Source organism: Rattus norvegicus, chromosome 5 (assembly GCF_036323735.1).
Source record: "Rattus norvegicus strain BN/NHsdMcwi chromosome 5, GRCr8, whole genome shotgun sequence".
Taxonomy (NCBI): Eukaryota; Metazoa; Chordata; class Mammalia; order Rodentia; family Muridae; genus Rattus; species Rattus norvegicus.
Genome location: NC_086023.1, coordinates 134405116 through 134424369, shown reverse-complemented (window position 1 = coordinate 134424369; position 19254 = coordinate 134405116). Strand labels below are relative to the sequence as shown.

General features: G+C 41.4%; 1 protein-coding gene and 1 pseudogene across 1 annotated transcript in view; both read left to right on the top strand.

Moving 5' to 3' along the window:
* The first annotated feature begins 10734 nt into the window (after positions 1-10734).
* Cyp4b1 (cytochrome P450, family 4, subfamily b, polypeptide 1) overlaps positions 10735-19254 on the top strand; it is a 37829-nt gene continuing 29309 nt past the window's right edge. The window contains exon 1 of the mRNA XM_039109255.2: positions 10735-11025. The gene's annotated coding sequence lies outside the window, so the exon portion shown is untranslated. The remainder of the gene's footprint in view (positions 11026-19254) is intronic.
* Positions 14874-18040, top strand: Fdps-ps2 (farnesyl diphosphate synthase, pseudogene 2; annotated as a pseudogene).

The following is a 19254-nucleotide window of genomic DNA, read 5'->3' as shown; positions in this document are numbered from 1 at the left end:
TCAGCCTTTAAGGGGGTCCTTAATCATCAATGTCTCTAGGAATCAATATACTTGTTTAGTTTCTACCACATAGTACCAGGTTCGTTGGTGTGTATCTGATAGATTATGTCAGAAATGGTGACATGCCACTTCTGAGACAAACGCTGAAAGATATTGTGGCTTTCTTTAGGTTGTTCTCTCTTGTGATTCTTTTCCCCTGTTGGACCATCTCTGGTCAGTCCCTAGGCTGTGACTAGCCTCAAGAAGGTAGTAGGTGTCAGGAAACTTCATAAAGTGTTTCGCTGACAGCCTCATTGTACAGAGGTTGGAAGGAGAGCCTATCCTCGTTTCAGAGAGGGTACGCTCAGTCAACAACTAGTCTACAGCCTTGTTAGCTATCTCAAGCTGAAATTCACTTTAACTACCCTAACCCCAACTCTCAGAGGTCATGTCAGTTGTTTGTTTCCAGCTGTTGAATTTTAGGATAATGTGTTACATATCCACAGATTACCACAGAGGGCAGAGACCAGGGAGATGAGTAGAAGGAATGGAAGAGAGGTGGAGTGGCCACCCGCTGCTTCTGGATTGGGAGGTTACTAATGCTTATTATTGTATGTCAACATGACAGGGCCATGGGCAGCCCAGAGACTCGGCCAAAGTCTATTCTGGGTGTGTTACTGAGGGTGTTTCTAGATGAGAGGAACATTCGAAGCAGTAGACTCAGTAAAGTAGAGCAGGTGGTCTGGCTGAGGTAGAACAGAGAGGTGGAAGAGGAACAAGCACCTGATAGTCTGAGCCTTTCCCTCTGCCTTTGGTCTTGACCTATTCTTGACCTACTAGTTGAGGGGCTGGAAATACATCATCCCCTCTGAGTCAGCGTATGAACCTCAAAGAAACAAAAAGTGTGGAAAAGTTCTTCTAGTAATATATCTTCAATGATCACATTTATTTATTTATTTATTTATTTATTTATTTATTTATTTATTTATTTATTTATTTATTTAAAAAAGACAGACAGGATCTCACTATGTAGCTCTGGCTATCCTGGAGCTCACTATGTAGACCAGGCTAGCCTTGAATCCAGAGATCCACTGGCCTCTGTCTTCTGAGTGCTGGGATTAAAGGTATATATAACTGTGCCCGACCTAAGCAGTTCTTAATATGATCAAATATATCCACATTCCCCTTTAATGGTGTCACATCCTTCTACAAGTTTTAAAGATATAAAAGTCCATTTGCATTTCGTATGTATATGAGAAAGTGTTTCTATGTGGACGTTTAATAGACATCGAGCTATATGTAGCTATTGGCTATGCTATTTTTGCCACGTATGAAGCTTTAATGTCATCTGTGGTTTTCCTGTTATATTTTGTCATTTCCTAGGTTTTAATATATTATTGTAGTTTTAAAGTAAATCTTGATACCTCCACGGGGATCAGTTCAGTCCATTCTTCTTTAGAAACAAAGCAAAGCAATCTCTTTAGCTATGCTTAGCCCTCGATTCTTCTATGAGGTTTGGAAATAGACTCAGTGAGTCCCACTCCTGCTGGGATTTAGTTGGGATGCAGTTGAAAGCATAGATTATTTAGGAAGAAAGTGCTGTCTTTGTGACACCAAGTCATCCCCTCCTGGATTGCCATGTTTCTCCATGTGGTCACCTCTCTGCGTCCCAGTGTCTGCAGAGATGGGGACTAGATTTCCTTCTTTAAGGAGCAAACACAGTTTTGTGAGAATCCACAGGGCATATGCTGAGGAAACGTTTTCCAGAGTTTACAATTTTGTGCAGATGTGTTGCAGTCTTGACATGTTAAGACCAACTAGTTTTTTCTGACTTTTATCCCGGAGAAGAAAATTTATTAGAAATGGGCCACCCTTTTTGCTAACACATTTCCTATATATTTTTCTCTTGATTTTATATAATGCCATGCAGGCATACTTTTTTTGGCCCCTTTATTGGGTTCTTATATCTTCCACTCTTTCAATCATTATTCCACCCTAATCCCTTCCAACCCCCAATGCTAGGTAGGAGAGAGAGAAGGTTAGAGGGGAAATGGGTAACCAGCAAGGAGAGCAGCAGCTGCCACAGGCCCTCTTGGGCCTCTCCCATTTATACCCTCCCAAATGTGAACTGTCTGCAGCTGGCAAAAATCACGCCACCCCAAAAGCACAAGGCAGTCATAGTTAGCATCTGTAGACAATCTGAAGCAGCCCCATATCCCACATCTGGGATTGAAATGAAACATATTCACAGAACATAACTGGGTTTTTAAAGAAACCAAAATTCTCACTACAATACTAAATATAGAAGGATCCAAATAGATCCACATGTATCACCCCACACAAAACTCAACTCCAACTGGATCAAAAATATGAACATAAAACCAGATACACTGAACCTGTTAGAAGAAAAAGTGAGTGAGGAATAGCCTTGAACACATTGACACAGGAGAAGACTTTCTGAACAGAATACCATTAGCACAGGCATTAGGATGAACAATCAATATAATTGGGACCCCATGAAACTAAGAACCTTCTGAACAGCAAAGGACACAGTCATTCAAAATGGCTGCCAACAGAACAGGAAGTGATTTTTATCAATTACATTTCCAACGGAGGACTAATACCTAATATAGATATTATATATGCATATAATATATATCAACGGACTAGACTATAAAGAAAACCAATAACCCAGTTTAAAAAATGGGATACAAATAGAAACAGAGCATTCTCAATAGAGGAACTTTAAATGTCTGAGAAACACTTTCAGAAATGTTCCACAACTGTAGTAACCAGGGAAATAAATGCAAATCAAAACTACTTTGAGATTTTAATCTTATTCCCATCAGAAGGGCTAAAATCAATGAAACAAGAGGAACACACATCCATTGTTTGTGGGAGTGCAATCTTGTACAGCACCTAGTGAAATCAGTGTAGCTGTTCCTCAGAAAGATCAGAATTATCTGCTACAAGAGCCAGCTATACCACTCTTGGCCAACGTGATATTCTAACCTACGTTCCAGCTGGTCTCTAGGTAGTTTTCCTGATGATGAGAAAGCTAGGGAGGGTGAGGGGGAGGAGCTAGAAGAGTTTTTTGGTGAATTCATGGAGCGGGGATCACCTACCACATGTGTATTTAGTTTTCAAGATACGAAAAGCAGAAGCTGATAGGAATGCAGGGAGAGCCTATGTGGGAGTAAGCTGACGAAGCCAAGCAGGAGATGCTGTTGCTGCTTCCCACAGACCCAGGCTGCAGGCTCAGGGCTGAGTCAGCCTGTAGAAGCGAGGTGTGGTGGAGGCTATAGGGGTGACAGGAAGATGAACAAGTGAGTGCACAGATGCTTTTTCTTCTGGAAGGGCAATGCTCTTTTAAGTGCATCTTTCATAAATTTGACTAAATTAATCCTCAAAGCTTAAATAGGAGGAGGTTGGCTTGGCCTCACAGGAACACTGCAGTATGCCACTGTAAGTTACGTGCTATAGCACATTAGCAATGAACGACCAGGGAACTAATGGCAATTCTACTTTTGACTTCTGCTTTTTGTTTTTTGTTTTCCCTCAGATCTCTATCCTTTTGTCTAATTTCTCCTGTAAGTTGTTAATTTTCTTATCCTAACTTTCATCTGACTTTTTCATTTACATGTTTATGTGCATACCCTTTGACATTATTAATTATTTTAACATAGACTTGTTGATTCTTTTCTGGCATAGCAATCATTTTTTTTAAAAGATATATTTCTTTATTATATGTAAGTACACCATAGCTGTCTTCAGACACACCAGAAGAGGGCATCAGATCTTATTGCAGATGGTTGTGAGCCACCGTGTGGTTGCTGGGATTTGAACTCAGGACCTCTGGAAGAGCAGTCAGTGCTCTTAACCACCGAGTCATTTCTCCAGCCCCATAGCAATCATTTTGATGTCTTTATATTTAGCTATCAGAGAGTTATGAGCTTTTGGAGAATCCACATCTCCTTGCCTTTTTACATGACTTACATATTTTATTTGCTTGTTTTGAAATATAGTTTTACAATATAGCTTAGGCTGGCCCAGAACTCATGATTTGCCTAACCTCCGTAAAAAGGCTAACCTTGTTAATGCTGGCATCATAGGAATAATGCCACCAGTCCAGTCTCCTTGTTTCTATGTTGCAATTTGCATACCTGTTGGGATGTATATCTCTTCTGTAATCTTATACAAGTTCTTCCTAGTGATCAGCCTTTCCCTCAGAGCTCAGTTCCCAATACCTCTTAAAAAGTAGGAAACTACCACAGCAGCAACAGCAGCAAAATAAACTAGCTATAGAAACAATGAAAACAACCTACAGACAACTACCACACTGCTAATAACAATGAAAAATGGTGATATAACATAAACTATGAAATTGAAAGTGAAGGAAGGTAAAAATGGTAAAAAGGAAAACAAAGTGTGAGGTGGGGAAAAGGAAAAAAGAAATATGGTTAAATAAGAGAAAAGAGGAAAAGAAAGCAATAGGAAGAAGACTATAGTAGAGCAAGAGATAAAAACCTCAAAGTACGAAATAAAGAAAGATACATAAATAAAATTAGATGCAGACATGTCAAGGAATGAAAAGTCTAAGTTAAAATATTTAAAACGGATATAAAAGAATGATAAAGATGAAGTCAAGATAAGTGAGCTATAAAACAACCTCAAAGCTCTCTGATACATGATTTGGCTAACTGATGTGATCTCTCAGACCCCTGCTTCTGCTGCCATAGCTGACACTCGTTGTCTTGCCTCCCTGCCCTGCTGGACTCTTATTCCTCTGCCATTGTGTAAGCCCAAATAAATTCTTTCTTTTATAAGTTGCTTTGTTCATGGTGTCTTATCACAGGAGTAGAAAGTAACTAATATAGAAATTCATAGCAGAGAGTTGGCTGTTGAGGTGAAAAAACTGACTGTGCCTTTCTTTTGGAGGAATTTGAATGACTTTGGAACTCTGGACTAGAAAAGTGGGCGAATGCTGCATGTAGAGATCAAGAGCCGGTTCCAGTAGGAGCAGGGAGAGCAATATGGACCATGGTGGCCCAACTCAGTAGCTTTCAGAAGGGAATAGCATTAGCAACCAGGCTAGAGGCCATTCATATGATATTTTTTAACAAAGAATATGGTTACCTTCTGCCCTTGTCCTGAGAACCTGCCTGGTGGAAATTATAAGGGTGGAAATTACAAAAACCAATATCTTCAGTGGAGAAAAATTTTAAGACTGCATAATGTTGAGTCTGTTGTATGGTTATTCCTGATAATGTGTATATAGGTCTCCAATGAAAAATTGAAAGTGGGGCAGAATGAGTTATGAAATGTACAGTTTGGAGAAAAAAATGGACACTAGGAATCTAAATGTTCTAGTCAAGGCATATGCTGAACAAGAATCTGTATTGTTAATGATATTAGTATCATTTATGTGCTCTTTACTGGAATGAAGAAGAAGGGTGCTCTCAGGACAAAAATACAGCCCAGATAAACTTCCAACTTGTGAAAAGAAACCTAAGGACACTTTCTACTTCTGTAAAGCAACTGCATACAAAAGCTGCTGTAAATGTGACTCGGTGGGGGCAGGGTCCATTCCAAGATGGCAGCCAAATGGCAACATTTTCCTGGTGGTGCTTGTGGGTTTCCAGGCATGACGGATGAAAAGTGAAAGAGTTGTGGATTCTTCCTTCACAGTTTCAGAGAACTTCTGAGGCTAGGCAATGTGCAGCAGGGAAATCCTAATGTGTTGGACCTGAAAGGGCAAGAGTCTGAGAGAGACCATTGCACAAAGCTGTGAAAGGGAAACCTGGGTTGCAGTGGGGACTTTAAAAAGTTGGAGATGCCAGAGGCATGAGACATCTGCCAAGAAATTTGCAAAAGGAGTCAAATCTTTAGAAGGGGAGGAGAGAGAGAGAGAGAGAGAGAGAGAGAGAGAGAGAGAGAGAGAGAGAGAGAATATGTTATATGTTGCAGGCAGTAAGTTAGAGGGACAGCACCATCTATGCCCTTTGTCACCAGACATGGAGGTACAGGATTCATTTAGTGTTTCTCTGCTGGCTTTTAGTCATGCTTTGGACCAGTATTTCCTCACTATGCCCCCATTCCTCCCATTGGGATGGTAATGTATATTATGTGTCATTACATATTTGAAGTATATAATTTGCCTTTTTGATTTTACAGGGGATAACTGTTAAGAGAATGCTTTTCAAAACAGATGACTTACAGCAAATGCTAGAGAAGATGTGGAGAAAGAGAAATCCTTATTCACTTTTGGCAGGGATGTAAGTTAATATAGCCATGATGAAAATCAGTTTGGAGATTCATAAAAAATTAAAAATCAAATTTCTATACGACACAGATATTTTGCTCCAGGGCATATACCCTCCATACCCTGTCACAGAAATATTTGGATCTACACATCTATTGCTGCATCTGAAAATGAAATACTATTCAGACCTAAAGAAAAATGAAATCACAAAATTTGCAAGAAAATAGATAGGCTTAGAATATATAATGTTAAGCTGAGATCATGAGGTCATCCAATCCAAGAAAGAAAGCTTCTCTCTCTCTCTCTCTCTCTCTCTCTCTCTCTCTCTCTCTCTCTCTCTCTGCTATGTTGTATACATTTCCTAGACCCCTAGTGTGTGCACACGTGCATGTGTGTGTGTGTGTGTGTGTGTGTATGTGTGCGCGCGCGCGCATGTTCGAGTGCACACTTGCATGTGTGTCTTAGTGTTTCTATTGCTGTGAAGGGACACCATGACCATAGCAACTCTTACAAAGGAAAACGTTTCATTGGGGTTGGCTTGCAGTCTTAGAGGTTCAGTCCATTATGGTCATGGCAGAAAGCACAGCAGTGTGCAGGCAGACGTGGTGGAGAAGAAGCTGATAGTGCTGTGTCCATATTGACAGGTAGCAGGAAGCCAATGCCACATGGGACCTAGCTTGAGTATCTGAGACTTCAAAGCCTGTTCCTAATGACACACTTCCTCAACAACACCACATCTATCCCAACAAGGCCTCCTAATAGTGCCATTCTCTATGAGCCTATGGAGGCCATTTTCTTTCAAACCACCACAATGTACATATGTATGCATGAAAAAATAAATATGAGGGTACAGTACAATATTTATAAAGGAGAGAAAGGATGAAATTCATGTAATAGAAACATGAGTCATTAAAGAGAATATAAATTGCTTTTAAATACTAATTCTGTTATTGATATTTTCTTTTTCTATTTGGTCTATGTATGTGTGTGTAAGTGCACAAAATATTATTGGTAACAAAGGTGTCAAATCCAATGCGACACTCTACAGCTTCAGCACCAGAATGGCTACCTAACCATATAGAAAGTCACTGAGATGTATAGACTTTGGATCTGGCTAAACTTGTTGCATAATATGTTGCATAATAATTTTTATTTGCAAGTCCTTTACATAAAAGTTTTGATCATTAAAAATAGTGCTGAGATGCTAAACACTAGGAGACCTTTGAAGTAGATCTAAATGCCCTTTGCACTATGACATGGCCATGAGTCTATGTGGTGGATTGAATGAGAAATGTTCATGCCTTTGAACACTTGGTTCCAGTGCATAATGTGGCTTGGGAAGACTTAGATGTTGTCTAAGTGAAGGGAGCAGGCCAGTGAGGGGAATGTTTGAGAGCATACATACTTGTTTTACTTCTAATTTGCCTTCTCTGTTATATGTTTTCAGCAAAATAGGTGCTCTCTCAGCTTTCTATTCCTTCTGCCATACCTGCTGTTTGCTGCCACACTGTCCTACCACAATGGACTCTTATCTCCTGGAAACCATAAGTTCAAATAAACTCTTATGTTAAACACACACACACACACACACACACGAGATAGACACAGACACACAGACACACACATGAGACACAGACACATACACACATACATGAGATACAGACACACATAAGACACAGATACACAGACACATACATACATACACACATGAGACACAGACACACATGATACACACACACATACACACACATGAGACACAGACAGACACATACATACATACACACATGAGACACTGACACACGCGATACACACACACATACACACACACATGAGACACAGACAGACACAGACACGCAGACACCACACAGACACAGACACAGACACAGACACACACTGAAAGATAAAAGTTTTAAAGTTGCCCCCCTAGACACAAAGTTTAGAGCAGAAAAAGAAAACAGGTTAGGCCCAGAATTGTATGTTCCAAGAAGCCTCTCCTAGGGCTATAGAATAGATAATTACATTGGCCAGCTCAACAGCTTTCTCCCAGAAACTAGCTGACCATAAATCTTAGAGAACAATTTTGAGAAGCAGGAAACAACTTCTCCTAGGAACTAGCGGACCATGAAGTTAAACAATCTGAGAAGTAAGAGACAGCTTCTCCTAGGAAACAATCTTGGGAGACAGAGAGTTCTTCCTTGTGATTTTTCACTGTTATTCTATGACACCAACCCTGCCCCCTCAGGTTGTGGTTTCTCCCTTTAAATACCTCTTCTCCCAGCCTCTCGGGGTCGAACTCCACTGCCCCTGCGTGGGATACGAGTCTCGACCCCAGTGCACTGGTTGCTATCGATAAACCTCATGTGATTACAACAAGGACGGTCTTGTGTGAGTTCTTGGGGGGTTGCGTCATCCCGAGACTTGAGTGAGGGTCTCCCCACTCTGGGGGTCTTTCAACACACACACACACACACACACACACACACACACACACACACACACACACACACACACACACCATAACAATTAGAAGGTTCCCTAATGTTGGGATCTTCTAGGTCTGGAAAGGGTAGTAGTGAGTTATAGCTGTTGTCTATTGTAGTTTCTCTCTGTTCCTACTATACAGATTGTTGCTATGTGGAGAGTGAAAGCTGGGTGGGTCAAGAATATGTTGTCAGCATCAGGGCTACATTCATTTTTAGGAGCTTTTCTTCTTTGTATAATATGAGCCATTTCTGGCTGCTATTGATCACTCCAGGTGATCTCTAGCTTGTGTACATTCAAGCTGAGAGATGTCAGTATCCAAAGCTGAGACGGGTCTCCTATGTGTGCAGGAAAGAGGAGAAAACTGACAGAACACTGAATTCAGTGGATTATTCTCTTGGTAAGTGCAAAGCCAATAGACACAATCAGACAATGAAAGAACAGAGCAACGTTCATTACCTGCAGCAGATAATGGAATCACTCCCCAAAGCACATGTTCCCTGACAAAGTAGATACAGGGATTTTACTCAGAGAACCCATACACAGGAAAGTACCTGGGGTGGGCACATTCCCAAGTATGCCCATTCTATACCTAGCACTCCCAGGTTAAGATCACAGTTGAGGGATGATGGACACAGTCCTGGATATATGTAGCCCAAGGTCTTGGAGCATATGCTTGAAAGGCTAAGATGCTGAAGAGAAACACACTTGAACATGCTTACTTTGCATCATGAAGATGGCAGAGAAATATTTTCGGGAGCACTTGGCTTGCTCCACAAAGATGGCTGTCAGGAGCACTTCTGGTCTTGTTCTGCTTCCCCACCCCCCCCCCCCCGAAGGGTTTTAGATGAAATCAAAGGAACTAAAGGAAAGGTGTGTTAACACAAGAGTTTGCCTCTCAGGATACCTGCCCATTTAACTAACATTAGAACTGTTAATCCGTTTTCTTCAGGACAGTGGCCCTGTTCTGGTTCACCTTGTGGCTTCGTATTGCTGACCCAGAGGGAGCTGCAGTGGGAGTTACAGACTGTCTCTCAAGTTCCTGTTCACTGGGACGTTTCTTTGTGTTTTATAGCTGTCTCCTGTCATCTCTTTGTTGACTCCTAATGGCCTTTTCATCCTTTTCTTGGACTGTAAACTCTCCTTATCTACCCTGACTTATGATTCAGGGAGTCATATGCAGGAAGCTTCCCATCAGCCGTCTCACCCCAGATGAAAATACTGCTGATACTGAGAGTTTTAGTGAACTTATAAATGATGATGATATTATGTCCTGTCATTAAAGTTTTACATTTTTATCCACTGACAATTTCATATGTGTATATAGTGTATCTTAGTCATGTACATTCTCCTCCCCCTCTCCAGACCTCCCCATGTCTCTTTCTCACTTTCATATCTTCCTCTTCTTTCTCCTCCTCTTCTTCCTCTTCTTCTTTTACAATTAGTAATACCCACAAGCACATGGGTGTGGGGCCATTGAATGCAACACAGGAAATCTATCAGAAGTCATATCCCTGAAGAAAATTGCCTTCCTCCAGCAGCCACAGACACTCAGTAGCTCCTCACCTGAGGGTGGGACCTCATAAGCATCTGTCTCATCTACTTTGGAATAGCGACTGCTTGCTCCTAGGATGAGTATCCAAGCTGTTGTGAGTTCATGAATAGAATGGCTATTCCACATCCAGAGAGCAGCTTTTTGACTTATCACAGCCTGTAAGTTCCTGGTTTTGTTGTTCTACCTTCTGGGGACAAATACAAAAGGTCTCCACTTTCTTCCTCCCCAGGGAACTCTTTGTGGGAGGATAAGGACCGGATCTGGAGCCTGAAATGCCTTTTTTTAAAAGATTGTTTTTTCCATGCCTGTGGCAGATGGCCATGGGGTAAGAGGTGACTAGTGCTGGCTTTAACCTTCCCCATTCTGAGCACAGGATTTCCTCTTGTCTCTTTCACCACTGCATTTTATCACAGTCAGAAAGGCCTCTGACCAAGTTTTGGAGAAGAAAGGAGAACAAATAAAGTGGCTGGCATGTTTAGAACTTTGTGCCTCTGGATAAAGCGGAGGGTCCTTGTACTGCTTTAAAACACATGGGCCCTTGGCAGTGGCTTTTCTCTGTGGAGGCACTATAGGCTGCTGAAGTATTAAGCCAGGATTAACTATTTGAAAAATATTTTATGGAAATTCTTTTGTTTGTTTTTGTTTTTCGAGGCAGGGTTTCTGTGTGTAATCCTGTCTGTCATGAAGTTCACTCTGAAGACCAGGCTGGCCTTGAACTCAGACAGCTTCCCGAGTGCTGGGATTAAAGGTGTGTACCATCACCTGACTAACAAGTTGCTTTTTATTTATTATTAATTACTTATATTTTATTTTATTTTATTTGTGTGTGTGTGTGTGTGTGTGTGTGTGTGTGTCTGTGTCTGTGTCTGTGTCTGTGTCTGTATGTATGTGTGTCACATGTGTGAAGGAACCTGTAGAGGTCAGAAGCAGGTGACAGATCTCCTAGATTTGGAGTTACAGGCAGTTGTATACTGACTGCCATGTGAGTTGGGAACCCAGCCTGGGCCTTCTGTAAGAGCAGTAAGTGCTCTTGACTGCTGAGCCATCTCTCTAGCTTCAGAATTAACTGAGAATTAATTTTAGTAAGTTGTTTTCTAAAGGACTAGAATGTCTGCCAACACAGAGTCTCACAGATCTGCTTGATTTCAGTTCATACTGTGCTCAGTTGGGATAAACTACCATAAAAGGCTTTCTCCTTCCCAGTTCCTCCTTGTTATTGTCACCTTCTTGTTGGCTACAGCTTGTTCAACATCCAGAACTTTGCTGTCCAAGTCCCGGAAGGAATCTGTGATTCCCTACAACTTGGTCCTGTGCTCCCTTGAATTTGTGTGAGCCTCTCAGGTCTAGTCATCTCAGAGTGTTAGAACCCTTGGTGTAGGCTTAATGCAGGAAGTATATAGATGGGGAGAATCTAAGTCTCCTTTAGAAACTAGTAGATAGAGCTTGTAAAATAGTGACTCAAAGGACCCATCATGGAGGTAATTTTTTTTTAAAGACTAAGCCTTTCTTTTTCTTTCTTTTTTTCTTTCTTCCTTCCTTCCTTCCTTCCTTCCTTCCTTTCTTTCTTTCTTTCTTTCTTTCTTTCTCTTTCTTTCTTTCTTTTTGATTTATTCACTTATTTCATGTATGTGAGTACACTGTTGCTGTCTTCAGACACACCAGAAGAGGGCACCATCAGATTCCATTACAGATGGTTATGAGCCACCATGTGATTGCTGGGAATTAAACTCAGAACATCTGGAAGAGCAATTAGTGCTCTTAACTGCTGAGCCATCTCTCTAGCCCCTGCCATGGAGGTTTGATATACCTCCTCAATGAAATCTAGGAAATGCAGTGACTATATCACATGGCAATAGAGATACTCAGAAAACATTAAACAAATGTAACTATTCCTTTTGGATTAAAGGCATTGAATCGAGATAGGTTAGCATGGGTTTAGCAGGAGATATAGGTACACATGCAGAAGAAGTTGTCTAAGATGTGTAGGTCTGAAATAGCAAAGCAAGGGTGAAAAATCCCATGGCCTCAACTCATGGAGAGTACAGTTCCTATTTCTCACCATTGTTGTAACTGGACATACCAAAAGATATCATTTAAATCTCCTTTCTATTTTCCTTCAGTTCCTACATATAAACTATCAGTAGGAAAAGGGGCTTATGAAAAACAGAGGAAGAAAGGGGGACATGTGCTCATGGCCATAGGTAGAAACTGAGGTGGAGAGAAAAAAAAACAACCCTTGTTATAGAACTTACAAGACAGATAACTAATATCTTACATTATAAGACAATTTTATTATTAAAACACTCTTGTTAAATACTAAAAATTTCAAAACAATTTTGTATTAGACTAGCTTAAAAAACAAAAATAAAGATTAATTTTAGGATTAGCCTGTGTGTAGATGTGCAGAGATAGTTACATGATTTCTGGGCTTTGCTCCATCTAAAATTATATATATAAAATGTTTATGTATATTTATATGTATATATAAATTAATGTTGAGTTGATATAATTATGCTAGTGGAAAAATAAAAATTTCACTTAACGATAATTTATTTTTAATGGAAAACATATCTTGTTATAAATTCTGAGATTGGATATTTTTATATCTACTTTGATGATTATGTACATTTAAAGTTATCCAGATTTTATATCTTATTAAGATAATGGATTATGTTTCCAGGTGTTTCTCTGGGATTTTGACTACTTATGAGCCTATCTCAAGCAATGTCAAAATTCTATTAAGTTTATGTTAGTCTTTTAAATGACAACTTTATAAGAAGGTATTTAAAGTATTTTCAGTAAAATTAATACCCTATGTACTAGGAAGTTGTGTAGTTGTCTTCCTGAAATTGGTGTATTATCAAAAGCTTACAGCTACAGACATGTAATCAGTACATGTAAAGGCCAGCAAATGCTGTTTTACTTAGTGTATCTTGTCTGTTAGCATCTAAAATGACCTTTGAAATCCTTTTGATATGTCTTTTATTTTTTAATCCATACCACTCAGCTGAAAACATGTCATTTATGCAGGCCCCTTTAAAACCATGACCTATAGCATTTTCCCCTGACAAAATAAATATTTTGTTATTGTATACGTGTGATATGCTTGTATCTCAGAAAACGAGTCTGTCTGTGGTTACCTGCACTATTCCTTAAACATGTAAGAGGTCTAAACTCATGATTGTCAGTGCTATAGATCTATAAGTGACAGCCCATTCTGTCCATCACATGTACAAAGCAGGAATGGACTCTTTAAGCAGTATTTTATCCAGAGAGCCAAGAATCTGAGAAGGTAACGGGTTAGTGTTCCACAGATTGGTTTCCCATCTAATCTTCAGCCAGCAGACTTTATAGAGGGGGAACAGAAGCAATCATCCCAGGACTTGGTCACCCCTGTGGTCAGGGGGTCAGTCTTGGCTCTAAGACTATGTGGTGTTGATGTTTTTCTTATCATCTCCCTGGAGCAGGAGAAGTTCACAAACACCCAGGCCATTGAATCTTGAATTCCTCTTGAGCAGTCACTTGGATTCCATCTGGATGAAAGGTTAAGGCAGAGCAAACAAATCATTAACAGAGTGTACACATAGATTCCTTCTTATGGAGTAAAGTACAGTGTATTATGTAATTTGCTCTGCCCTTACTGTTGCGTCCCTACGGTAACTGTTAACCTACTGAAGCAAAGACTAGAAAGTAGAAGCTGAGGCTGGAGAGTTAGCTCAGTGGTTAAGTGTGTTTGCCGCACTTCCACAGGACCTGACTTTGGTTCACAGTACCCACTTTGGAACACTCAAAACTGTCTGGGACTCTAGGTCCAGGGCATCTGATGCCCTTTTCTGGCATCCATGGGCATCTTCACACACACACACACACACACACACACACACACACACACACACACGTTTTAAAATGTAGAAGCTGGGTTTATTGTTGTTGTTGATGCTGTTGGTGGTGTGCCTGTGCGTGTGCATGCGGATGCATGTCCGCTCACGTGACAAGGGTACATGTGGAGGTTGGGGGACAGTTTTGTGGAGTTGGTTCTTTCTTCCCACCCTTACCTGGGTTCTGGGGATAGGACTCAGGTCACTAGGCTTGTGTAGCAAATCCCTTTAGTTCCTATTTGGAAGGCTTCTGTGTTGATCTTCTGATTAAATGTGTTCAGTCCTCTTGTACACAAGTCTTCTAAAAGATACAAAGTTGGTAAGAAACTCACCAAGCTGGTGTTATTGGTGCTAACTCTATCTAGCCTCTGAGCTCTGACCATGATAACTCCTGCTAGTATGAACTCAGGATCTCCAAAGATTTGGCCTCTCCTCTCCTCTCCTCTCCTCTCCTCTCCTCTCCTCTCCTCTCCTCTCCTCTCCTCTCCTCTCCTCTCCCCTCTCCTCCTCTTCTGTCCCCTCCCCTCCCCTCCTTTCCTCCCCTCCCCTCCTCTCCTCCCCTCCCCTCCTTTCCTCCTCTTCTGTCCCCTCCCCTCCCCTCCTTTCCTCCCTTCCCCTCCTTTCCTCCTCTCCCCTCCTCTCCTCTCCCCTCCTCCTTCCCCCTCCCCTCCCCTCCTCTCCTCCTCTTCCTGTCTGATCCCCCATCTTCCTCCCACTTCTTTTTTTTTCTTTCTTTTTTTCGGAGCTGGGGACCGAACCCAGGGCCCTGTGCTTGCTAGGCAAGCTCTCTACCACTGAACTAAATCCCCAACCCCCTCCCACTTCTTGATATATATTTCTTTGAAGTTCTGGAGGCCAGAGTCTGAAATCAAGTTATCACCAGGTTTGCTTCTGGAGGAGACAATATGCCCCCAAGAGCCTGCCTCAGCTTCTAGTGGTACCAGGCATTTCTCAGCTTGGACTGTATCGTTCAGTTTCTGCATCTGTGTGGATTGACTGTTTTTAAACAAATTGTATGAAAATGACTAACTTCTAATAGCAACACTGTTTATTATGGAGTTATCAGAATTGGCAATTATCATAACCCAAGGAACCTCATCAGAGGCAGAGGTACAAGACTGAGAGCTTTAGCACAAAAGCTACATTTCATGTAAAGAAAGACATTTCTTAGAAAAATTTATTTTAAAACTAAGGCATGTGGAGAGAATGCTATTTCAGAAAGAGGAAAAAGGACGAGAAATGCTTTTAAGAAGAAAATAATGCTTTATAAAAATGGAATAAGAATAAGTAAACCGAGGAGAATCTGCGTTGAAGCACAGAGCATTTAGCTCCTCTGTCAGAATGAATGGGGAGCAGGAATTGCATGTTTATAACCAAGAAAAGCAGAATTTCATCTCGCACTTCTCCCAGACTGTCAAGGTGCTGACTGAGGATGAACTGGGACACCCGAGACGGGGATGCTATTACCCGGCTCAAGGAGGTCCTGGAGTACAACACTGTAGGAGGCAAGTACAATCGGGGTCTGACGGTGGTACAGGCCTTCCAGGAGCTGGTGGAGCGGAGGAAACAGGATGCTGAGAGACTTCAGTGGGCCCTGGCTGTGGCCTGGTGTGTAGAACTGCTCCAGGCTTTCTTCCTCGTGTCAGATGACATCATGGACTCTTCCCTCGCTCGCCGGGGCAGATCTGCTGGTATCAGAAGCTGGGCATAGGCTTGGATTCCGTCAATGATGCTCTGCTTCTGGAAGCCTCCATCTACCGCCTGCTGGAGTTCTACTGCCGGGAGCAGCCTTCCTACCTCAACCCGCTGGAACTCTTTCTACAGAGTTCCTATCAGACTGAGATCGGGCAGACTCTCGATCTCATCACAGCACCCCAGGGCCATGTGGATCTTGGTAGATACACTGAAAAGAGGTACAAATCTATTGTCAAGTACAAGACAGCTCTCTACACTTTCCACCTGCCCACGGGGCTGTTGTGTTCATGGCAGGGATTGATGAAGGAACACGCTAACGCTCTAAAGATTCTGCTGGAGATGGGTGAGTTCTTTCAGATCCAAGATGACTACCTTGATCTCTTTGGAGACCCCAGTGTGACCGGAAAGGTCGGCCCTGACATCCAGGACAACAAATGCAGCTGGCTAATGGTTCAGTGTCTGCTGTGAGCCACTCCTCAATAGCGCCAGATCTTAGAGGAGAATTATGGGCAGAAGGACCCAGAAAAAGGGGCGCGGGTGAGAGCACTGTATGAGGCGCTGGATCTGCAGAATGTGTTCTTCAAGTACGAGGAAGACAGTTACAACGGCCTCAAGAGGCTCATAGAGCAGTGCTCCGCGCCCCTGCCCCCATCCATCTTCCTGGAACTAGCAAACAAGATCTACAAGCGGAGAAAGTGACCTCGAATTGTAGAGGCTGGGAGGGAGAGATCGCAATAAATTATTGTTCAACAGCAGTAAACAACAACAACAACAACAACAACAACAAAAGTAAACATTTTGGGACTTCTCAACTCAAAGATAAAAAATGGCTCATATTCAAATGTATTATATATTTTTTATTATTTTAATTATAGTTCTACCACCAAAATCTATAACATGGGAGATTCTCTTACCCACTTTAGCTGCCATTTGAGATGCAGCCTTGCTCCCTTCTGGACCACAGTGTACGGGTGCTGACTCTGAGAAAACACTATCAGAAGACTGTGCTATGTCTAAAAAGGCTAATGCGTTTGCAAAATGAATGATTTTTAATATAAATGCAAACCAATGAAGTGCTCCTGCAGTTGTATTTCTTCACCTTTGCTAGTTCCCCAATAACCACACAGAGAAACTAAGTTTTATTTCAAGCTGCATCTCAATATCTGGGCAGTGGTTGATCTAATAATCCTGTATGCTAATCTGGCCACTTCCCAGCTTCATCTCCATGATGCTTGCCATTTAATATTGTTCCAGCTCTCTTTGCTTTAGAGGTTTGTTCCCACGGTGTCTTCTTGGATCTTCTCCCAGCCATCAACCTGAATTCTCCTCTTTCTCCTCCTGTCGGCTGATGAAAGCACCCCTCACCCCCAGCCCAGTCTCTCTTCTGCCCAGTCACTGGGTGATCAGCATTTATTGATAGGGCAGAGAATAAATGGCAAGAACTGTTTATATAGACTTGAGACAGGAGATTCTAGACATAAGCATTACAATGCCAGTCCAGATTGAAACAAGATATGAGGGCAGAGAAACCAGCACTTGAGTACACAAGGATAAACTTTACACTGTGCACAAAGCACTGTGCCCACATGGGTTGGCTGCCCAGGAGGAGGGAGTGAGAACAGCTCTAAGTTCCTGAGCCTTTGGTGTGCTGGTACCACATGTCTCCAGCTGGTAAAGTGCTGAGCAGGCTCTTCAGCCTCTCACGTGCTTTTCCTCTGTACTCTGCGAACACATGTAAACATTTCTCTGGGGATATAAAGATATCTTGAGATACTTGTCCAGAACATCCTAGAAAGCTGTTTTGTGTGTAGATAAGATTGTACAGCCTGACACACTCCCAGTCTTATCCCTGTTGTGAGTCATCAGAGGTCTAAACCATCAGCCTCTCAAGGCTCCACGAAGTCCTTCTGGCTTCCTGTGTAGGAACTCTCCTGCCAGACCTGGTGTCTACCTGTGTCTTTACCAGTGGTTTCTCACTTACCCCATGTTGTGCTTTGCTCTGGGTCATGTGACAAAAATAAAGAGAAGTTGGTGATATTTTAGCTTGGTGTTTATCTTGGTATAAGAGATCCGCTTCATACTGGGTTGTCAGAAAAGTATACCCTGATTTCCTGAGTGATACAGAGAAGGGGAGTATAGCGTATTATAGTCCTTATAATGCTCTGCAGGAGATTTGTGTAGAAAATAATCTATGAGGCTTGAAAATTATAAATTTATAACACTAATTCTGAGTACTCATTAGAAATAGGACTGTACAGGAGAATTTTGAGGTTCCGGTCCTTTATCTGTTACAGCAAAAGTTTCTTTTCATATTTTTCTTTATTATAGTTTTATTGTTTGAAACCATTTTAAAATTTAAATATATTTTGATCTTATTCTCCTCCCCAAGTCCTTTTCATATCTTATAGGCATCACACTACTGTAGATAAAGGGTTTGAAGTTGGCTTGGTGTTTACCTTTTTCCCTTGACAGAGCACAGAGTATTTTCATGCATCCATGATTCTGGAAAGTAGGAGTGAAGGCTCTATGTAGGCACCAGCTCTACACTGCCATGTTGGATGAGTTGAGTAGGTGTTGTTTTTAGCAAGGGGGCCTTTCAGCTAGCTTTCTAATACTGCCTAAGCCTGCCTGGTTAGAAGCAGTACACACACACACTTAGGGGGGGGGGGGAGAGAGAGAGAGAGAGAGAGAGAGAGAGAGAGAGCAAGCGAGCAAGCGAGAGAAAGAGAGAGAGATGTCTTATAGAATAGTTGGTTTCCCTTTAAGAATCTACATTTTTATTTGTTTATTTTATATTTATTTTATTTTTGTGGCTTGAATGTTTGCATGTACGTGTGTGCCTGGATACCAGGGCTGTCTGAAGAGAGTGTCAGAGCCCTAAAAACGGAGTTATAAATGGTTTGTGAGTAAACATGTGGGTGCTGAGAACCAAATCTGGGTTCTGTGGAATAGCAACAAGTGCTCTTTTTTTTTCTTTTTATAATTTAAATTTTTATTGAAAATAGAATATTTTCATACAATATATTCTGATCACAGTCTCCCATTCCTTGTATTTTTCCAGGTCTTCTCTACCTCCCTACCCACTCAAATCTGCACACTTCCTTTCTCCTCTCAATAAAAAACAAACTGACAACAAACAAGGAATATGTACAGACATACATACACATACTTGCACACACAGAAGTTCTTTAAAAACACAAAATCACAATTCATAATATATAACTAAAAGAATTGTAAGGTTAAAAAAAAAACCCAAGGAGTTGTGAGACAAAAACCTTCCAAAAATGCCATCTAGTTCCTTTGTGTTGCTTATCTGTGACTCTCCAATTGTCTTAGGGTTTCCATTGCTATGAAGAGAAACCATGACCAAGGCAAGTCTTATAAGGACAACATTTCATTGGGGC